This window comes from Callithrix jacchus, chromosome 9 (genome assembly GCF_049354715.1).
Source record: "Callithrix jacchus isolate 240 chromosome 9, calJac240_pri, whole genome shotgun sequence".
NCBI classification, from domain to species: Eukaryota; Metazoa; Chordata; class Mammalia; order Primates; family Cebidae; genus Callithrix; species Callithrix jacchus.
In genome coordinates this window covers 9,287,851-9,309,130 of record NC_133510.1, presented here as the reverse complement: position 1 = coordinate 9,309,130, position 21,280 = coordinate 9,287,851, and the positions used below count along the sequence as shown (strand labels likewise).

Genomic DNA, 21,280 nt, shown 5'->3' with positions numbered 1-21,280 from the left:
TTTAAAATTTCCCTTTCCTTGCTCCTATCATTTTCTCTAATAACCCAAAGCTCCCAGCCCACAGGTCTCTCTGGATCACCCCCTTGGGCACACCTAATTTTGGGGCTTATTCTGTAACACTCCCAATTTCCTGAGGCCATCCTAGGCACTGGGTTTCATACACTTCACTCCATCTCCCTCATCAGCAGAAATGAACACAGCCAACTTCTGCAATTCTCCTCGGCATGACAGCCAGAGCGGAGGATCACTGAGGCACAGGCTGGGATAGGCACTTATGTAAGAAAAAGAAAAGAAGATAGAGAAGGCCAGCAAGGACCATCCCTTTTGCTTTTTCCTAGCCTACTGAGAAATCAGCAGCGTTACTCACAGGATACGGACAAGAGAGGCAGGGAGCTCAGTTCCAGGCACTTTACATGTTTCACCTCATCTAACCTTCACATAACCTGCATTTTACAGCAGAGGGAAAGCTGGCAGTCAAAAGTTGAAATGCCATACCCAAGGTCCTTTGGTGGCAATTCCAGGATTCTGAACATAGGTCCCTTTGACATCAAAGACCCAGCTCTTGACTCCCACGGGCTGCCTCTCTGAAGAGTGGTATTGGGACTCCCATCTTGACTTCTGGGCACTGACTATTCAAGATCTAGAATGGTATAAAAGCCACAGCAGTACCAGCCCAGGATCCTGAGGGTGCCAGGACTGAGCTGTCCACATGAGGCGCTGCTTGGCATCCAGGAGAAAGAAAGAGACAGATCTCCCATGGTGGGAAGGGTGAAGAGAGAATCCACTGAATATCAACTTTCCTGAGAGGGGAGGAGAACCTCATGAGAAATTTTAAGAAATCTTCATCCTGGGGTCCCAATGGAGACTTAATCTCTGGCTGTGGCTAGAATTGTTCTCAGGGCCTTAGTCAAGAGTCAGAGTCCATTGGGGTGCACTGGGAGATGGCTAACATAGTAGAGAAAATAAAGAAAGCTAGTATTCCTTTATTCCGGTATATCTGAATCACATGCATTCCTTCCAAAGTACTTGCCTCCCCTATCCCTGGGCGGTCACATTGGCTCACCCACGTCTGAACTCCTACCTTATTTGATTCCTACCACCTTCAAGACACCATCAATTCTGCCTTCTTCTCTAGACATTTTTGCCCAGATCTCAGCTCCTGGTTTGTGTCAGCTCTTGGAGGATAGGCATTAAATTCGATTCCGCAGCAAAGAGGTCCTGCCCTTGGCCACAAACCTTCATATAAATGAATCCATGCGGCTGGTTGGAAAAGCTGTTCTCCAAAGTCTTCACCTTCTGGAGACAAGTAACTAGAGGAATATTTGCCAGGGTGTGCACATGGTCCAGAGCAAGGGCTCTTAATGTGCCATTCACAGATGGGCTTCAGGGATCCTAAGTCCCCTAATAATACTTTGTGTGGAATCTGAGGCATTGGCACAAAAGTAGATTTCTCAGGGAAGACGATCCAGAACATTCATTTTAGGACTTGCTGCCTAAATGTGTAGATTAAAGGTCAGGGTAGAAGTGGGGAGGCAGCAAAGACGAAGCGGGTTTGGGGGTCAAGGAGAGCAGTATGGACTTCACAGGCTGCAAGCCAGGCTGTTTGTGTCACCAGCGCTGCAAAGCTGACTCGCAGAACACCTCATTCCTCAGCGGGAGAAATTCCTTCTTTGTTCAGACCTGAGAAGCAGGCACAGTATTTAACTGTGTCCACTTTTGTTGAGAAAGTTAATATAGGTTGGGTCCGAGCTCCCCCAGGTGAGAACCACAGCACTGCCCTAGCTGGCAGCCACTGCCGTCACTCCATTTTGAGCACCATCTATTCAACCCACCCCATTTTCCCTGTTTAGAAAGTAGAAGCTCAGGGTAAGCCAGATCTAAAACTTCTCTTACTTTTCCTTAATTACATATATCAGTTTCCTGCAGCCTGCAAAGCCTGAAATTCTCACAGAGCCCCAGATCTAATAGGATTTGTTATCTAGAAAGTCGTTTTGAGGGTGCCTAGCCTGGTCTCTTTAAGGTAGCTGACAGGTTTGATATTTTTGCAACCTAGTATTTGTGCTTATGAGTTTGTAATTTCTAGCCATCATCTCTTTTCTCGCAGAGATCTTTCCAGTCCTCTGTGACTTTCCCAAACGGCAGCCTCTGGCCCTGCAGTGGCCACTTCTTTGTTAAAGACATTTTCGAATCTGTCCTGAAGACCTGAGGTTATTTATCATAGTCGCCTTAATTCATGTTTTAAAATCCTCTCCAGTTTTATATTGGCCTCATGTTCCCTAACTCATGCTAGAATCCAGATTATACAACACACGCACACACACGTGTGTGATTGCATGTTAGTAACCAGTTCCCGATTATATTTCTAAGAAATTAAAGATACACTTCTTGTTCTTATAAAGATGGCTTTTGCTGCTTTCCCTTTAATTCCTCATAAATCTAAAGGTTTTCATTTTTTATTTCCTATTCATCTTTTCTAAATATAAAAACAACATGCTTTATTGTGGAAATTTTGGAAGGTGGAGAGGTATAATGATAATAATTCCCTTGTTCCTAAACTCTTAAATCTTTTGCATGTCGATCTTCCTTCTCATATTTCACAACCTTTACTGTTTCTGAAGATGCCGACCTGCCCACCGAAGTGGCTTTCCTTTTAGAATAAGCCCTCTGTTCATCCGAGCAGGCTTCCTCCAGACTTTCTCATCTAGGAGAGCAAGCTGCTGCCCTAAACTGTCTCAAGGCACATGCAGAGGAGAGAAAGCCCCGGACATGAGATTTAGAAAAGCTGGGCTTGAATTCTGGCTTTTTCTTCCTCTTGCTGCAACATTTAGGGCAATCATTAGAACACTTGATATCACTGAAGTGGTTCGTACCTCATTTTCCTCACCTTTAAAACAGGGATGATGATGCATGCCCAGAATTCCTCCTGGTGGGTTCTGAAGAAGACCGAATAATGTATGAGGAAGACAGTATACATGAGAAGACCACGTACACATTATCGAGCTTTAGAAATGTGATTATTGTTATTACATCCAATTTGGCTTGTCTTTACCCCTATTGCCTTCCTTCATTGAAAACCTTCCTTTTCTTTCTCAAATTTTGGCTTTAGTTTTCCTTACAGATTTTCATGTGTGATCAGTTCATGGTGACTTTGTCCTAGGCTCACTTGAACCTTTAAATCCTCAATTAATTGGTTTCCGTGGGTACCTTCTGCATATTTGTACTAAAAATTCGTGTTCTCTAAATATTCTAGAAACATGGCACCTCATGGCTAGATTGTCTTTTCTTACTAGGTGTAATTTGATGAAATAGTCAAAGAAGCCAGTCTTGATCTGGAAGCTTCTAATTCAGAAATGACTGCTGGCCGTCTACATGGGACAATTAAGCATCACACTGCAACACCCAAACTGTCTCTGATTGAATAGCTAGTGGGTTGGGAACAGGGGAAGTCATAGTAATTAATATTTATGCAATGCCTGCTCTGTGACAAATATTGTTCAAAGTGAAATAACTCACCTGACTCTTACAACAGCTCTAAAAATCCAGAGTTATTAATACTCCATTTGATGAATAAGGAATCTGATAGCACAGAGAAATAAAGACATTTGCCCAATACATGACAAGGGTGAGAACATAAACCCTGGTAGTCTGACTCCTGAGATCTTGCTCAGGAGAAAATCACTGTTTTCTGCCCCTGCTACTATGTTACACTGCAGAAAGAAAGGTGGAGAAGACAGGAGCCAGGAAAAATGTAAGAAACCCAACGATGGCAGCCAGGAGCTGAGAATTACAGTGCTCAAAATCCAACACATTTCGCCCTCTGCATAACTCAACAACAATTACATTAATTACACTCCTATGCATTTCTGGAAGACTGTCCTGGTTGTGTCCTATAGCTAATGAGCATATCTGAAGAAAGAGGTCCACAAGTCATTCATGGGAGTCCAGGTTCTAACCACCTTTCAGGTTCTGCTGTGCACCCTCTTCTCTTTCTCCAGTCTCTTTATTACATAGGACCAGACACGCAGTATGTTTCCTATAAGTCTCCGAGCATCAAGTCAACCATAAACATGTACTAGAAAGCGGTAAAGCAGAGTTTAAGAGTGTGAGCTTGAGCCAAAACGCCCGGTTCAAATCCTGGTCATGCCATTTAAGCAAAGCTTTTAACATCTTCATGGCTTGGTATCCTCATCTGTGAAATGCAGATAAGTTTACATATCACTATGTGTGTTTGAAAGGGTCATATTAGTCAAATCATGTAAATCACTAAACACAGACCCTGTGGTGCTCACAGCAAAGTAGCAGCCATCTATTAAACATGTACAATGCACCAGCATTCTGCAGGCACACACCAGGACACGAGGGTGGATGCTGTTTCTGCCCTTGAGAAATTCACATCGGGAGGTGGGCTGGATAGAGACACGACAGCAGTCCTTTCACATCCCAGGGTGGGCTGTGGGAGCAGGAAGAGGGCAGTGATTCCAGCCTGTGGGGACAGGACCACCTGGAGCTGAGGATCCCTGAGCTGAAACTTGCAGGCATGTGGGATGGGCACTGAAGTCAGAGCAGGAGGCATGAGCAAAGGCCTGGAGTGTAAATCAGTCTTTCACAGTACCCCTTGCCCCTGCCTGTGTCCCTGTGTCACCATCTCCATCTTTTCGTGTCTTGGATCATGTAAAGATAAAAGATAAGCCTGGAAAAAATAGTTTCACACATAAAGCTAGAAAGATTAGTTTTGCTCTCCTTTCTGACAAGTATTTATCTAGTTTTCTCAATAAAATACTGTGAAAGAGAACCTGGGAAGGAGACATAGACCAAAGATTAAAAACCACAGGACACAATGCCTAGGTGCCACTCTGCATTCAGAATGCTGCATGCCTCGCCACTCATGGCACATCTTGCCCATTAAATATTTTCCATTTTCTTGTCCACTGAAAGGTGATGTATTGAATTCAAGGCCAAATAATACATTGAAAACTGGCTATTTGGGGCAGGGTGCAGTTTAATTATTATTTCATATTGCACATGTGTATATTACACTTATGGTTGAGGAGACTGTTTACATTTCCTTGTTCAATCCACAAAATGGAGTTTTAGGAGAATCAGCACAGTAACTGGTCCCCTAAAGACCTCATTTTACAGCTGAGGGAGCGAGTTCAGCAAGGTTTCCCCTCTCAATTCCACCTCGCTTCAAATTACTGAAGAGTCTTTTTAAAATACGCATGTGGTAAAGCTAAGACACCAGAATTCCATGTGGCACCAATAGATACCCTCTTTCATAATAGAAAAAAAAAATGGGGAATTTGACCTTTGTATTTTACATTTATTTTCTATAAAACTGCCCTCTGAGTTAAGAGTGGATATAGATATTGGAAACAAAACTAGCTCACTCATATCCTTTCTGGAATGTTCTCTTTAACAATAATGAGGACCCCTGTTAAGAGTAAAGTCCAAGCACAAAGCAGCACTTATGACTGCCATTCTCGTGCACGTAACCATTAGTCTGTATTCAAAGGAGTAGCTTGCAAATGGGTTTGAGAAAGAAATAGATACAAGAAAATGGAGAATCTTCAAGATGTCCAAGATTATATGATCAGTGAGAAGTGAATAGTTCCTTCCCTCTTACAGAAACTAGAGTCTTCAATTTCAGAGGTGAAATATACTTACAGAATTGTAGGAGTAGGCTAAGAAGATGATGCCCAGGTCTCAGCCATATATGAAGTGAACAAGATGCTGATGGCCAGTACCATGAGTTTCTCACCCTCATCCTCATGGAATTAAATTGAGGTCCAGATATCAGCTATTTTGTAGGGATCCATTTTTCTAGTTTAAAACAGCTTTGCCTTTTACCAACAGCAAAGCCCCAAGAGAAGGGATCTAGAAGAAAATCACTTTCGCTGAAGTTTCAAAGTACATGCTGTTTATGAGTTCCACTACATGCAACATAAACCTTTATCTTTTTTCTAACATGGAGGTAACTCTATATAATTTAAAGAGTCACAGGTTAGAATCAGAAGATGGAAACTGGAATCCTGGCTTACCCCTTATAGCTGTGTAACGTTCAGCTCTCTAATCCTCTCTCATTTTATCTGAGAAACTGAAATCATCATATCAGCCTTGTGGTGAGGATTAAATGAGATAATGTACATTAACATAATCTAGACTATAATGGGCATAATCTAGAATATAATTTTCGACAGAAATTTGTCCCAAGCAAAAGCAAGGCAATTCCTTATAGATAACTCTTATATTTAGACTGACAGCAGTAATTCTTAGTATTTTCACTCCACTTCTTATCTTTAAGTGATATATAAATTCTGATTACATAATTCCAGGCCCTTCTCACTCCTTTTCCTAATCTCTGTCTCAGTTGCATAAATGCAGACTTATCAATAAAGGAGATTGCCTGCAATGGTTACTGGAAGATCATTTATGAGTTTCACTGTCAAACTTGAATTTCATGCTGAAATCAAAGCAACTTTGTAAAAAGGTACCTAATAAAAAGGAGAGGTTGAGAAGATAACCATGATCCCATTTATTCCAGAAAGTCCAGCACGCTGAAGGTGACCGAAGGATACTAGATAAGACTACCTAGGTAAACTAGAGATCTGTCCCCAAAGCCAGCATAAGATGAGCGCTACAAACAGAGGGAAAAGGAGTTTGTGAACAAACAGCTTGGGAGAGTTCACTTCTAGTGGGGGAGATCAATCACGGTGGATCCTGCCTTTGAGACGAACCTTGAGGCATGAACAGTATTTACGTGGAATTTGAAAGGAAGGGCAACAGCATAATTAGTGATGAGAGCGAGCTTTTTGAAGAAATGTCCATATGGAACGCAATGTGAAAGGAAGCTTAAAGAAGTGAGGCGCTGAGGAATGAGTGTATTTTCACTTCATCAGCCTAAAGCCGGCACTAAAGATACTTTCATCTATTCAACTCTAGTAAATCTCACCCAAAGCATTCAGAGGTGCTTGGATGGCAAGGAAATGGAAATGTAAAAGGCATAAACATGTCAGCTTTATCTTTCATGTACATTCATTTCCATCATCATCTTTACCAGCAACCAGAATTTTCTGAGCACTGACCATGTGCAGAGAGCACTCTGCTAAGCACCGAGGACATAACATGACAAGGACATAAATCTTGTCCTCAAGAGAAAATAAAAAATTAATCAAATTTGATCACTTTAACAAATTTGATCACTTTTAAACAAAAGTGATTTCTCTTCTACATGCAGGCTCAAAACACACATGCACACACGCACTACACATACATCCAGTCTTTCTTTCTTCAGAAATCCAAAGAGTAGCATTCTCCTGCTCAGGAAAGATCTTTTGAATCTGAGCACCTGCATTTGGCCAGGGTAGAATGTCTTTTGCAGTCCTTCTCCCTATGTGAGCAGAAGGAAAAATCAAGACACGGACGTAAACAAAATCAAAGGAAAACAGAAATATTCCCCATGTTCCTCAAGCTCAGAAACAATTCTGGAGCCTCTAACAAGGTGATAAGAGGAAGAACCACAAACCACAAAGATAGCAATTGTTACTCCACAGAGCTCACGGGAGAAACTGATCTGCACGATAAAAAATTCCACGGTAAAGGCTGCAGGAGCCCCATGATTTCGATGTTTTTCCTATGTAGGGCCAGCCAGTAGACACTTGAAAATTCAGATCAAGCAGTATGCTTAGCTTTCTCCTAAACACTTAGTGCCTCACACCACCACGCAGCCCACCAAACACCCTGAGAGTCTAAACCACACACTTACCCTTTCTCTTTTATCTCCAGTGGCTACTGGCAGCTGTCTAAAACAGAAGTCATGTTTTTACTCTTATAATTTGCCTTTAAAGACACAGATTCATAAATCTGGGTTTTTTCCTTGCTTCTGCACATTTAGGTTTACATTTATTTTAAAACAGAGAAGGGGGGAAGCCAAAAAGGAAGGATATGAGAAAACTATTAACCCAGCCAGCCTAATAATCAGTGATTAAAGTTACAGTCACAGAAGAATGACATCTTGATGCCTCCTACCCTCTTCCTCCTCTGCGTGCCTTAATATTCCACTTCAGGCACCGAGAGGGAGGGCAACGGGGCTAGTGAATTCCAACTAGCACTCAGATAATTGCACCATTCACACCCCTCACCAGTCAATCAGGGTCTGCTTAGCCAGCCCCATTTATTAATAGTTTTCCTACATTTACAGTGTTACAAAGGACCGAAATGAGGTTTTCTCTCCGAAACAAGAAATGGGGCACCCTCAATAAAGACTAAGTGGAACAGAGGATGTTTGCAAAACCAAGAACCGCTCGCCCTATTTTGCAGCCCCACCTGTTTTAAGGGTGTCAGGAAAGCATTCTCCCCGAGTTTCCTAACGTTCAGCACCAGGCCCGTGTCAGCGGTGAGGAAGCTTCCCTTAATTCAGCCTGGAGTTCCACCCTTTGTGTGCAATCCGTAGGCTAAGTACCCTCATATCCCAATAACTTGCTTTACTTTTAGCTTTGGGCCCAGGGACCCTCTACTAATCACAGAAGAGTTTAACAGTGACAAGGTCTTACCTTCATGTTAAAATGCTAGTATGACATAATGTTTAGAGCTAACAGGTGCCTTGTCAATCATCTTCCCCAGTCATTCTCAAATACCGTTGCACATTAGAATCCTTCGGGAAGTTTCTTAAATGACCATTGCCTGGATCCCTCCCTGAGAGATTTCAGTTTAACTGTTTGGGGTAGGGTCTGAGCATGGGCATCATTAGGTGTTTTGGTTGTTGTTGTTCTTGTTTAGTTTTTTTGTATTTGTTTTTGTTTAAGCTGTGGGAATGATTCTGTTATTGAAGTGCAGTTCAAAATCACTGCTTCAGACTACTGTCATTGTTATAGAAATTAGAAAATCGAGGTCCAGAGTCAACAGTTTGTACATGGTCACAAAATAAAGCAGCACAAGCAGAATTAATAAAAGCTTTTGACTCCTAAGACCACCGCCTCTTTTATTATCATGTAGCTACTGGACAGCTTGGAAAAACTTAATGTTTTTAAAGACCCATTACAGATCAAGAGAGAACTTGAGACTCTGGTGATCTGCGGATGAGCAAGTGCACACCATGAGCTGACTTAGGGCCATGCATGCCATGGGGGCCTGTGGGGAGGGCAGGGCAGGGCAGGGGAGAGGAAAGCACTGAAGTGAGGCTCAGTGGACATGGCTGACCATATTATGTGGCTTTAGGCCACGTGGCCAACCTTAGGCGTATTTTCACAGTTTTTAAATGGTGGTTGTCGAGGAGGACAGGTAACCTCTAAGGTGACTATCAGCATTATTGCTCTATTATTCTGTGCCACACGCATAGACCACATGCATTATTGTACTTAAGTTGCATACATTTAATGCATTTAAGATTTTGAGGGCTATCATATTTGGTAGGTAAGTCACTGCACAAACATATCCATCCATACACAAGTCTAGTATGTACAGGTGTGTGGGGTGTATGTGGATTTGGATAACATATCCAATACACTAATCTTGAATCCAAAGGTACAAACTGTTGTGGCATCTGTGTGACCAGACTACAGCCCCTAGAAGGTGGAGGATTGGTTAAGAACGTCCAGCCATTTTCACAGAGTACAACTAGCTATGGGAGAAAGAATGAGTGTCCTCACCTGAGCTTCGGGCTTCTTCTAAGACTCTCTTCTCCCTTCCTATAACCATGTAGTGCTTTTATTCAGCCCATGTTTTGTAGTCTCCCCTCTTAAAAAAGAAACAAGATCTGATTTCCTAAGAAATTCTAGGAAAGTTGAAGTCCTGAGTGGGTCTATATAAAGATTAATGGAACTTTAGGCTTGGCATTTCCTTCTAAAGAAAGACATTTTCAGTCTGAGTGAGGCAGTGAGGAAAGACACAGAGATGGCGTGTGGATGGCACAGTTTGCTATTGGTGAGTTGAGTGAGCAGTTCAGAGAGTTAATTCATTGAAACCTTAATTGTCTTAATCTAGGAAGCTCTTCCACTACAGACTTTCTGTTCCCCATCAAGCTGTGCTCCAAGGAGGGCCAAAGTCTATAGCTTCTCTCCTCTCCCAGGTCTGCCACTCCCAGAGGGCTGGCCCTGTTTCCCCTCCACCACCTTCTCAGGGACCCAGGGCTCGGCCTTATCACTGTGCCTCCCATGCTCTGCCTCTCAAGTCCCCTTGGAATGCATGGGTCTTAAGTCAGTCATGGTGGTCATTTACTCACCCACCTATCTTCAGATCCAGGATACTGTCTGTACATGTAATGTATCTTTAAATAGTCATCAGGCCGAGCTTAGGATTCTTCTGCTAATGAAACAAATACAAACCACAACATACAAAGAATAGTGAAAGTGTAGATAAAGGGTAAAAGGATAAGGAGCAGAAAAAGATACAAAACAAATTTAGGGAGTCATCCATTTCAAGCCCATCTTCCCTTAGGCATCAATGCTATAGTTTAGGCAAGAGGTGACTGTAGGCATATCCCCAGCATCTGCATACCTGGACACCAAAACCTCTAAAATTTCAAGCCACTCTAAATAGCCTACCAAAAAGCATTTTGTGAATCCTCTAGGAATAATGGGATCCCTTTTCATCCATCACTCCCCTTTGCCATTACAGAAAGCAGCTGGTGTCTGAAGGGCATGGCAACTTTTTACCTCCCTCCTCCAGAAACACATGGGCTAGCCTGGTCCTTTATTCTGAGTAGCTTGGCCTGGGCTAGGATCCAGGTTTCTCTTTGGACACAAACCAGCTAACAGCTGTCCCTTTCTTTGTAATGGCCATCAACAGAGTTCGCTGCAATCCAGTGGTCTAAGACGAAAACTGTATCATTTGCTCATTCTAGAGACAAGCCTAATAAACAAGGCTAGTATTTCACTAACTATAGAATCACTAAAGCAGAAATTAGGGCCTCTTCCTTCTTTTAAGAAGACCCTGGCTTTATTCTCAAATCTCCTCATTTGTAATCTGAAATTCCTAATCAAAGAAGCAGCACACTCCCGTGTTGTTCTTTTCCTTGAGTTAAGGGATGCAAGGAAGAGCGGGAGGCTTGCCTTTATACACCAGCTTCCCTCTTCATATGCTCTCTGTCCTCATAAAATCACCTGGCTTTCTGTCTCCTACAAATCTCTAATTTTTTACTTCAAGACATAATTTAAATGCGAACCACTGAGTCCCCCTCACTCTCCCAGGCTTCTCTCCTTTACAGATCATACCTAAATATACGATTATCTCTTTATACATGTCCACACTGCTAGATCCTGGGCTACTGGAAGGTACAGACAGCTAATTTTTTTTCATAGCACAATGTTTGACAAACACTGGTCCTTAACAAACGTTGTTGAATAACTGAGCAAAACAAAAGACATGAAAATAAACGAAGTTAAAAGAAGAGAATAGTGTAAAAGTAATGAGGAGACATTAATAAAAAGATAAACTAAAAAGTGGGAGAATATAAAAGGAAAAATAAGAAAAGAATCAGTTGTAAGAATGACAAGAATAGAGAGCACAGAAGGAAAAGAGCAGGCAAAAGATGTGCACAGGTGAAAGAGTGAAAGAGGAGAGGAGATGGCTGAACTGAAGTATACAGGTTTCTTTCTGATTTTTTTTTCTAAAAAAACAAAGCAGAAGTGCTGGAATCCCAAAAGTAGAATACGAGCAGAACTGCCAATATTCTAGTGCCAAGACCACTAACCATGGTCTACAATTAAATGCAGGGATGGTGTCGACCTGTGATGCAATGTCCAGCAACTATGGTGTCAAAGGACGGCTTGTTAGAAATGCAAACTGTGGAGGCCCAGCCCAGGCTTACTGAATTCGAATATGCCTTTTCACAAAACCTCAAGATGATTTCAATATATGGTAAAGTTAGAGAAGCACTGATGTAGACATTTAAAATCCACAGATAACCTCTGCATTTCACCCTGAGAAATGCTAGTGCATGGGGTACAAAGCAATAGCACTAAGAGGTCATACAACCTCAGGAAAATCACTTAATGTCCCTGAATCTCAGTTTCTTTATTAAATGAGTTCAGAGTAGATGTTTTCTAAAGTGTCACATAGCTCTGATATTCTTGATCTCATCTAACGGCGTAAATTTAACCCTCCCTAAACCCAACAGAACAAACCACAGGTAACGTCCTAGACTAGTTAATATCTCACTTCCTTTCTCCTTTCATTTATTTAACATTTTCTGAGGATCTATTATGTGCTAGTCACTATGCTAAGCACAAATAATTCTAAGATGAATAAAACACCTCTCTGCCCTCGAGGAACTCACAAACTTCTTAGGGAAACAACATATAAACAAAATCAGGATAAACTAAGAAGCATGAGCACATGCTGGTGAAGACCAGTAAGGAAGGCAATCCCACAGCCTGGGGCAGCCATGGAGAGATTCACCAATAGGACAACACAGATGTGCACCAGGTCCCTTCTCTGCCAACCTCTGCTGAAAGTGCTAGGAAGTGAAAAGACCAAAAATAAGGTAGTTGGAGAACACCAAGAAAACAACCAAAGGTTCATAAACACATCTCGATGGGTTCACAATACCCCCAAAAGTTCATGGCACAATGGATTCTGTGTAATGGCCACAGGCACCATTAACAGCCGCAGGTGAACCTCAGAAACCCACCTTCTCTGAGCTACGCCTGCTCTTTCGTCCTGACTACATTCTGTTCCAGCTTTGGCCTCCTTCTGGAAGATAACATCAATTCAACCACTAATCTACTCTCCCCAGAGACGACTTCTTGTGGTTGCAAAGAGGAGATGCACTTTAATAAATGTGAACAATTCATTAGACCACTAACTCTTTTGATCTATATTTATTTAAAGTGAGAGACAATGCTGGTATCCAGTCATATGCACCGGAGCAGCAACTGAAAATGTAGTCTAGTGAAAGAAATTTCTAGAATTCCTAGGGATGGGATAGAATGGCACTGAGGAAAAGAAGCAGCTTAATTTTTCTAGCTCATCCACTTTCAATTCCAACAAGATATACAAGGTAAGTGGTTTTGTCGGCCCCAGTCTTCATTATTGAAGACATAAGGCTATCCTTTCAAACAATGGTTTTACCACCTTTAGAATGGTCAGTTTGACCCTGGCTTTTTTCTCTTCTGGCATCCAGATGCTGATCTGGGGCTATGATTTCCTCCCATACAATTTGTCCTTTCACCTGTCTCCTTTTATAGACCATAAATATTAACAAAATGTTTTGTTTAACCTGTTAGTAGTAGTAGATATGTCATGTTCATTTCAGATTCTTAAATAAGAATATAGAAAAAGCAATCCTGCTCCCTGGGTGTATTGTGCTCACAGAGGAGCTGGAAGAAAGTGAATATTGCGGCCAAGGGCTGGATCAGCTCAGGACTGTTTCTCCCAGTCAAATCCCACTCGTTCCACCAGCCAGTTTCAGTCCAGGTGTCCACCTCCCAGGTGACTCCTGCCCCTCCCCACACAGGACTGGGTGCATGTACATGAAGGTCAAGGAAGATGATCAAGATTCCGACGCTATCTTTCTGGAGGTACACCAAGAACACAAATCAGGTTCCTGCTCTTCCTCCCTTCCCCAGAGGAAGTCGCTCTTCTCAATCGGCCTTAAAGAAAAGCACTTGGTGTGCAAAGTACTGAAGAGAGGATTTTTTTCTCTTTCCTCTCCTTTCCTGTCATTTTACCTTCTTATTCTCTCTGTCTGCATCCATCCCTGGCAAAAAACGCATATATACGTTAGCAAAACAAGGATCTTCAGACAGACAGGCTTCCTAGGGATGGAACGAATGGGAGAGGAAAAATGAGACAATCCAGTGGCACTCCCTGCTCCTCTCCTCACCTAACACCTAACTCTGAACTGCCATAGCACTGTGTGCACAGATCCGCCATGCTCTACCACACCTGAAACACAGACACAGAAGATAACCATGTTGTCTTGCTTTTCTTGAAATCACCCACCTAACGCCCGTAACTGCTTTCCTGGGAACCTACCTTTCCCATTATTATTATTTTTCTTACTTGTACATCATGGAGGCTCCTCAATTGAACTAAATTTGCTCATCCTCCCACCAGCAGCCACCTTTCTTTCCCATGTCACTCCCATTGTAAGGCGGTGGCTGAAGGAGAAAAGACAACACAGAACCCAGTCAGCTCTGTACAGTGAGGGGGGGAAAGGGGGATGAGAACAAGGGCCCTGAGATGGCTCAGAACACCACTGAGTCACAGCCTCACAGATACTGCCCGCGAGGATGGGGAACACCTGCTTCCTTACTGGGGCCTCCAAAACGGCTTTGGATGGTGAAAAGGCACAGACCACCTGTGGCGATTCCACCTTGAATCCTAACAAGCTATTTCCAGGTGGATTACCTCTCCTTTCCCTTTATAGCTTTTCCATCTGCTTTTCCCTCTCTTCCTCAACACCCTCACCTTTCAACCTCACCTAGTCTTAGGGACAACTAATGAGAGCCTGGAACCTGGCTGCATCCGTGGGCATTCAAGGTAAATGAAGTAGCTGAGATCCTGTCCAACAACCCCCTTTGTCAACCCCATCACCGACAAACATGCCAAAGGACCTGCTGGGTGTAAAGCACTGGTGTTGTAGCACTGGGGATGCCAAAGGGGCCCAGTGCCTCATCAATGCCCTCCTCTCCTTGTCCATCTGTATGTATGAAAGCATTGCACATGGAGCTGCCTTTCTCACCCATACCTCTTTTCTATTTTGAAGTCAAATTAAAGAGTTCCTCCTCCTACTTGGAGTGGAAGCAGATGGGGAATGAGCTCAGGTGTCTCTAAGGTGAGCGCACACAAGATAACCTCAGCTATTTGTAGACATGGTGAGAACATGGTTCAAAGTGGGATCCCACCCTCTCACTCTGATTACACCATGACTACAGAGTAGCATTTCAGCAATAAAAGCTCAAAAGAATGAAACCTGGGGAAGGGGGTTAGTGAATTTGGATTACATCTGTTCTTTCTGGATAATGAAGAACTATCTCATGCTGTCACATTGTGTGACAAAGATCTTCCACCTCTTCCCCACATCCTTTTGGTATTTTGGATTATCAAAGAATTGTTGTTTTAAAATGCCAGGAAAAAATGTGTGTGTGTGTTGCAGGGTGGTAATACTTTTAGGAAGAATAAGGATGCTACTGATTCTGCTACATGGTTTTGGAGATCTTTATCCCAATCTGATCCCTGCATTTACACGCCTTCAGAGTTCAGGGAAGTATGGTCAGTGGAGCAAGAAAAGGAGCAGCCCACTCACCATCGTGGCCCTCCGACCCATGAATGATCTGATTTTCTCAAGAGTTGTCTTGGATTGCATGAGGGACTAGCCGAAGAGTCATTAGTCTTTTCCATTTCTCCTGCTATTTCTCTTCTCAAGTACATTAAAATACTGCTTAATCACATTTCACATATTGTAAAAATTGATGAAAGGGAAAATATTCAGGTATTAATTCCATTTCTGAGGGTACAAGACTAACACATGCAAACAGCAAATCTCTTTGTTTAACACAAAGACTCACGTGTCGAATTCTGCACCCCTTCCACATGCACAGCATTTTAGAACTCTGCAAGATAGCCATTTTGCAAGAGTGTGGAAGTAACAGTTTGCTTGGAGGATGTGTGGGTATAAATAGATGTGTAGACAGAAGGAGAAATTTACAGCTCAAAAATAATAGCACAGAAAAAAATACAAATTAAAAGCAGAATATTGACAGAATTCCTCCTTTCTGAGCTTAAGATTTAAGTCCTCTTAACCTGCAGCATCCTTCAATTCCAGGTGTTCTTACACCAGCCCGATCCCCACCTAGACCTGCCCCTCTGCAATAGGCCTCCCAGGATCTCTGGGCCCGGTGTCAACCCTTTAGACAGCAAGTGGATTTCAGGGCAGCAATCACAGTAATCTCAATCATTATTTTTATCTGTTTTAAAGGGTATAGAAAGGCTGCCTAGGAAGGTAAAGACAGGAGACAGGGAGAGAGGCATGAAGGCGACAAGGGGAAAAAGCCAGCCTGAAAAAAAAAAAAAAAGGATTTCTAGATTCCCATACAAATCGCAGCTTTAGCTCTGGGTGAATAAAATGCTATTTAACTCGAAAATCACACAGGTCTCCTGGCTGGCTGTGTCTCTATATATATCCCCCTGATGCCATCCAACATCTTTTGTGCCTACATACGCCCACCCCCACTGCCTCCCCAAAACCCAAAACCTGTTTGATAAGAGAATAAAAAGAAAAAAACATGGGAGATTTCCTTCTTTGTAATAAGCCTTTCCCCCCAAAACAGCATTATTTTAATATCTTGTGACCTTTTCTTCCAAAAAGATCCACTTGAGGGACTCGAAAAAGATAGATTAAAGGAGAATCTCTACCCCAGGTAAAGAAAAAATAAAATAGAATTTGCCCTACCTTGGTTTGTAGAAGCCAAACCTCTAGACGGACAGATTAAGGGAGTGAGCATGTTGGGAATGTCCAGTCCCTTCTTCTCGCTTGCATATCCACATAAGAAAGACGAAGGATAAATGAACAGAAGATAATTTAAAATCCAATTTAGCGTAAATTTTGTTTTAATCTTGTGTCTTGAAGAGATGTAAATTCAAAAAAAAAAAAAAAGATTTAATTCAAAGGTAGTTCAGGGTATGAAGAGCAGCTCACAATGCAGAATCCAGAGTAATTATTCCGTGTGCATGTGAGGTTAGTGGCTGGAATAGATTTTTAACGCTTCTTCTGGCAATTACGGTTTTTGGTTTTTGGAGCGTTAGTGGAGGAGGCTCTGTGTGGAGAAGCTGGGGGCCGGCTCCGTCCCTCGGTGGAGCATGGTCATTCCCAAAGCGTCCCCTTCCTAAGGGGGAAAAAGAGGCGGTCAGGGCTTGATTTGCGTGTCCCCCAGAGGGTGAGAAAAATGCATTCCGAAAAAGATATCAATTCGTTTTAAGGAAAGGGGGGAGGAAACCCCGCATTTCCCACAGAGTGCACATGAGAGGAATTGAAAACAGCTGGTACCGGTCTATAAATAATTCAGAAAAGGTCTGGCTATACCATTCCTGGGACAGGCACGGATGAGAGGTGGCAAAGCCAACCTGAATGGAAGAGGAGAGAGGGAGGGAGCGAGCGAAGGAGGGAAGTGGGAAGGAAGGAGGAAGGGAGGGAGAAGCGGCACCATACAGCAGCACACACTCACACACACGCAGAAACACAATCCCCACTTAACTCGCCAGCGAGTGCGGCCCCCAGCCCCATCTGCATTGCTGCTGACATGTCTGTCTCGCTCTCCCCATCGCCTCCAGCAGCAGCGCCGCCTCCCACCCCGGGCTCGTGCTGAATGGGTTCTGATTGTGCACGGGGTGCACACTGGGCATTTCTTGGAAGGGGCACACTGACACGCGCGCGCACGCGCCCCGCGCGCACTCACACTCACCCCTGCGCACACTCACCCCCGCGCACACTCACGCTGCCGCCGCGCTGGGGTGCAGCGCACCGGGCTTCACCTGCAACGTGTCGATTGGACGGATGGGCTCGGCGCGTGGGTCCGGCCCGGGCGCCGCTGCCTGGCCTCTCTGCTGGGTGAGGGGATGAAACCCCCCAAAAGAACAGAGACAGCCCTACCCAGTCACAGCACCCCCTCCCCCACACACACACCAAAAAAACCTTAAAAAAAAAAAAAAAAAAGCCACGTCCAAATTAGCAAGTGCGGGGTTCTGCTGGATTTCAGAGCTCTGCCTCCGGCCAGGCTGGTTCAGGGTTTCACGGCTTCGACCCTTTATCTGCCTGACACCCCCAAACCTCTACACTGAAAGGAGAGACTCCAAAGCGAATCTTGACGTACCGGTTCCGAGCGCCTCCGCGGTTGCAGTCTCCGGAGAGGGGTGGCGGGTGGCTGGGGATGGAGGGTTTTCCTTTCCTGCAAAGCAGGATTAATGATCCGTCTCGGGGGCTTTGAAGTTCACGACTCTTCTTTGCAAGGCAAAGGGATGTGCATTCGGACGCCAGCACTTCTGGATGGTGGTGATGAGCACTCTCGACAGAGCGAAGCCCCGAGATTTCCTAGAGGTGAAGAAGCCGGAGGAAGTGGTTTTTGAAAGGGGGTGGGGGGAACCTTCCTTTCTCAAAAGGAGGTGGGGGGTGGAGAGGCAGGAGCCCAGATTCCAGTTGGTGAGGAGCGGAGCCGGGGGAAGGGAAGCGGGCGGGGGCAGGCTGTGCAAGTCAACCTCGCGGCAGCCGGAGAGGCAGAGCAGGAGGGGAGGAGGGGAGCGTCAGAAAAATGGGTATTAATCACCGGGAAGCGGGGGGAGGCGCGGGGAGCGCAGGTCGCCTGGTCTGGATTTGGGTCTCACACTCAGAAACGTGCCGCACACACACGGGCACACCCCGCCCCTACCTCTCACACCCTGGCTCCGGTGGGAGGAGGAACCCACGAAGCTGGGGAAGGTGCTGCTCCTGCTCCCAGGGGCGGGCGTGAGCACGCGTGTCCTCTTTCTCCACACCCCCCTCCCCACCCCACCCCCGAGCCCCTGCACCCCCTCACTCCTCTTGCTAAGACTCCGGCGGAGGCAGCTTCCCACGTCATGTGCTGGGGAAGCGGGGTAGGAAGGAGGACGGAAGGGGGACGAGGCTTAGCCCGAGTCCGTGGCGCCTCCTCCCGGCCGCAGCGGGGAACAGCACCAAGGGACAGCGGCTGGGGGCGAGGGGAGCGAGACAGTGCCCCCCGTGGGCGGCCGCGCAGGCTGCGGAAAGCATCTCCAAGGCGGAGCTGTAGTTCCAAATTGAAGACCCTTGCCGTGTTTTCCATAAATCAGCCTGTGCTTCCTCCGAGCATTCTGCGTGCCGGGCGCAGTCTGGGCCGGGTTCTTTCTTGCCTTCAGGGAGCTTCAGATCTATTCTGAGCACAAGAGGCTGACGCCTAACACAGTAGAAAACAAAGCAAGGCAGGTGTCGTTCGCGGCTAAATTATATGGTGCAGACCACACGCGTGCTCTTCTGACTGCTAGTGAAGGCGTGAGGAGTTTGACACTTTTTATTAAAGTGGATCCTGTTATTTAAATACCTCGAGAAGAGAACATGATGAGACCGGTGAACAATCCCTAAAGGAAACTGGATGTCCTCGCATTTACAAAGCCACCCTCTCTGGAAAGGGCAAACATCCATTCATTTCTCTTCCTCTTGAACTGCTTTATATTTTAATGGCACTTATCACCACCTGTGGTATTGTTTACTTCTAATATTAATGTTACTGTACATGCATCATTTTCATTCTCATCCATTGTCTTGTCAAATATCTAGAATATTACAGTGGTGGAACGTTTTCATATTGGTTGTTTCTCACCAACATTCCTGAGAAGTGACCACACAAAGAGAAGGCTGTGTGAAGTGGATATACCTAGTGGCTTGGAACTTTAGTCCGTGGAACACATCAGATATGTTTTTGCTGTCCTATAGACCAGACTACTCATACTGCTGAGCTCCAGTCATTCTTCTGTGTGTCCTGGTTTTTCTAGGGCTTAGCTTTGAATCTAACACATTTAACACACACAAACACATAAACATTGTGTGAAAACACAAATAGAGTGTATTCACATGCAAATTATTCCTTCTAAGTAATGGTACTGCTATTTTTCTAAGAGTTAGAGCTGATCTTTCACTCCTTTCGGGAAAGGTTGAAGCACCCCCGACTTGCTGTGCCCTCTTGGTACACAACAGCCAACCCAAGCCCCTCTAATAATTTGTCTCCAGGGTTTTGAATTCACCTGCCTATGGGCAGGTTTGCAGCTGTTAGACGATGAATTCTGGGAGGAGTACAGAATGCAGAAAGCAAGAACCCAGTGGAGTCTTCCTGAAACACTCTTCCCTGGATTTTCCAGGGATGTCCATTACCTTCAGAATAACATCCAGGTTCACTCAAGGATCTTCACGGGTTGACCTTGAATCTACTTTTAAATTTTTAATTTTTATTTCTGGCTCATAGCCCACCTTCCGCTTCCTGTCTGCAGTCCCTTCACCTTTTTCTCTTTTTCTGTCCTTTTCCTCCCTGCCTGAAGCCTGCTGCAATTCCATTCCACCCCATTCACTTTTGCAAGTGTAGAGGGAAGAATGAACTCACATACTTCCTCCAGCTAACTGAGTCCACAGTCCTCTTCAGTTTCCAGCTCAGGGGATATTTTTCAGTCAACCAAGCCTGAATTGATTTCTGTAAAAATTGCAAGGATTTAAAAATGAGAGATGACACCTCCCCACCATCCCCTTCACTCTCACTTTTTGTATTCAGCAATGTATGGAAGAGTTTTCTTGATCACTTATCAAACTGACTGGGTGGATAACTTCTTGCATTCATTAACCAGGTGCTGGCCCACTAAACGAAAAAATATCACCTCTGTAGCTATTCATGTTGAACCGCGTGAGACTACTGATATTCAATCATATGAAATTGCCAATCATATGAAATAACCATTATTGACCTATAATAAAAAGGCAATTTCATAAAGTTAAACTTAAAATTGTATTCTGATGTCAGTTTCCTGTGTTCCTAACCAGTTGTTCAGCTCCGTAAGAAGACAGACCACAACCTAAGTCATTCATATATCCCCAGTACCTGCTCAATTCCAGACATGCAGTAGGGGTTCAATACATAACTTTTTGTGACTATTTGAAACCACTTTCTCAAGCAGTTTTTCTGGTTCTGAAATAGCTAATTCTAGGGACCACACAGATTGTGAAGTGGAAAGTAACATCTTTTGCACATGGTATTCATTGCCCATTGTCCATTCAGTGGAACCAAGACTTGTCTCCTTTTTTATGACTCCTTGTCACTCACTTGCTCTTTTCACCAATAACCTTTGCCTCCATGGACCATAAGCTTCTCAATAAAACTATTTCAAGGACCATCCAGATTCATGAAATCGGAAACACCATTTCTTAGTGTCACTAATATATATTTCCTAACTCCTAGTCCAGCAACACAGAAAGTAATATTCTAATGAGACAAGATGTTGGGTCGTATTTCACAGCATTGCTTCTTGAGGAGAAGCTCTTGCTTGAGGCTGCTAATGATGCTTGTGGAGTTATACTGCCAGCTCAACCCAAAGAGAAGTTCCTAGGAGACGGTAACACTCTTTGTCATAACCCAATCAGATCAGCAAATCCAAAGCCTATGCTTTGCATGGCCACAAAAAGAAGAGGAAAAAAAAGTATGTTTACCTGGCAACATTTTTCAGATCAAACACTGATACCAAAGGATAGAGCCTGAAATTTATACAATTCAGAGTCCCTCTTTAAGAGAAAGAATAAAAAACTAATTGCAAAAGT

General features: G+C 44.0%; 1 protein-coding gene across 4 annotated transcripts in view; it reads right to left on the bottom strand.

Moving 5' to 3' along the window:
• Positions 1–18,027, bottom strand: part of GRIN2B (glutamate ionotropic receptor NMDA type subunit 2B) — a 435,739-nt gene extending 417,712 nt beyond the window's left edge. For 2 of the 4 annotated variants that reach the window (XM_035255286.3, XM_054237957.2), the window contains exons 1-2: positions 17,808–18,027; positions 16,391–16,823 (exon numbers count right to left, since the gene is read on the bottom strand). The gene's annotated coding sequence lies outside the window, so the exon portion shown is untranslated. Of the gene's footprint in view, positions 1–16,390; positions 16,824–17,187; positions 17,313–17,469; positions 17,541–17,807 lie in introns of those variants that run through there. The other 2 variants (XM_035255288.3, XM_054237956.2) reach the window with 2 other exon arrangements.
• Between the last annotated feature and the right edge of the window lie 3,253 nt (positions 18,028–21,280).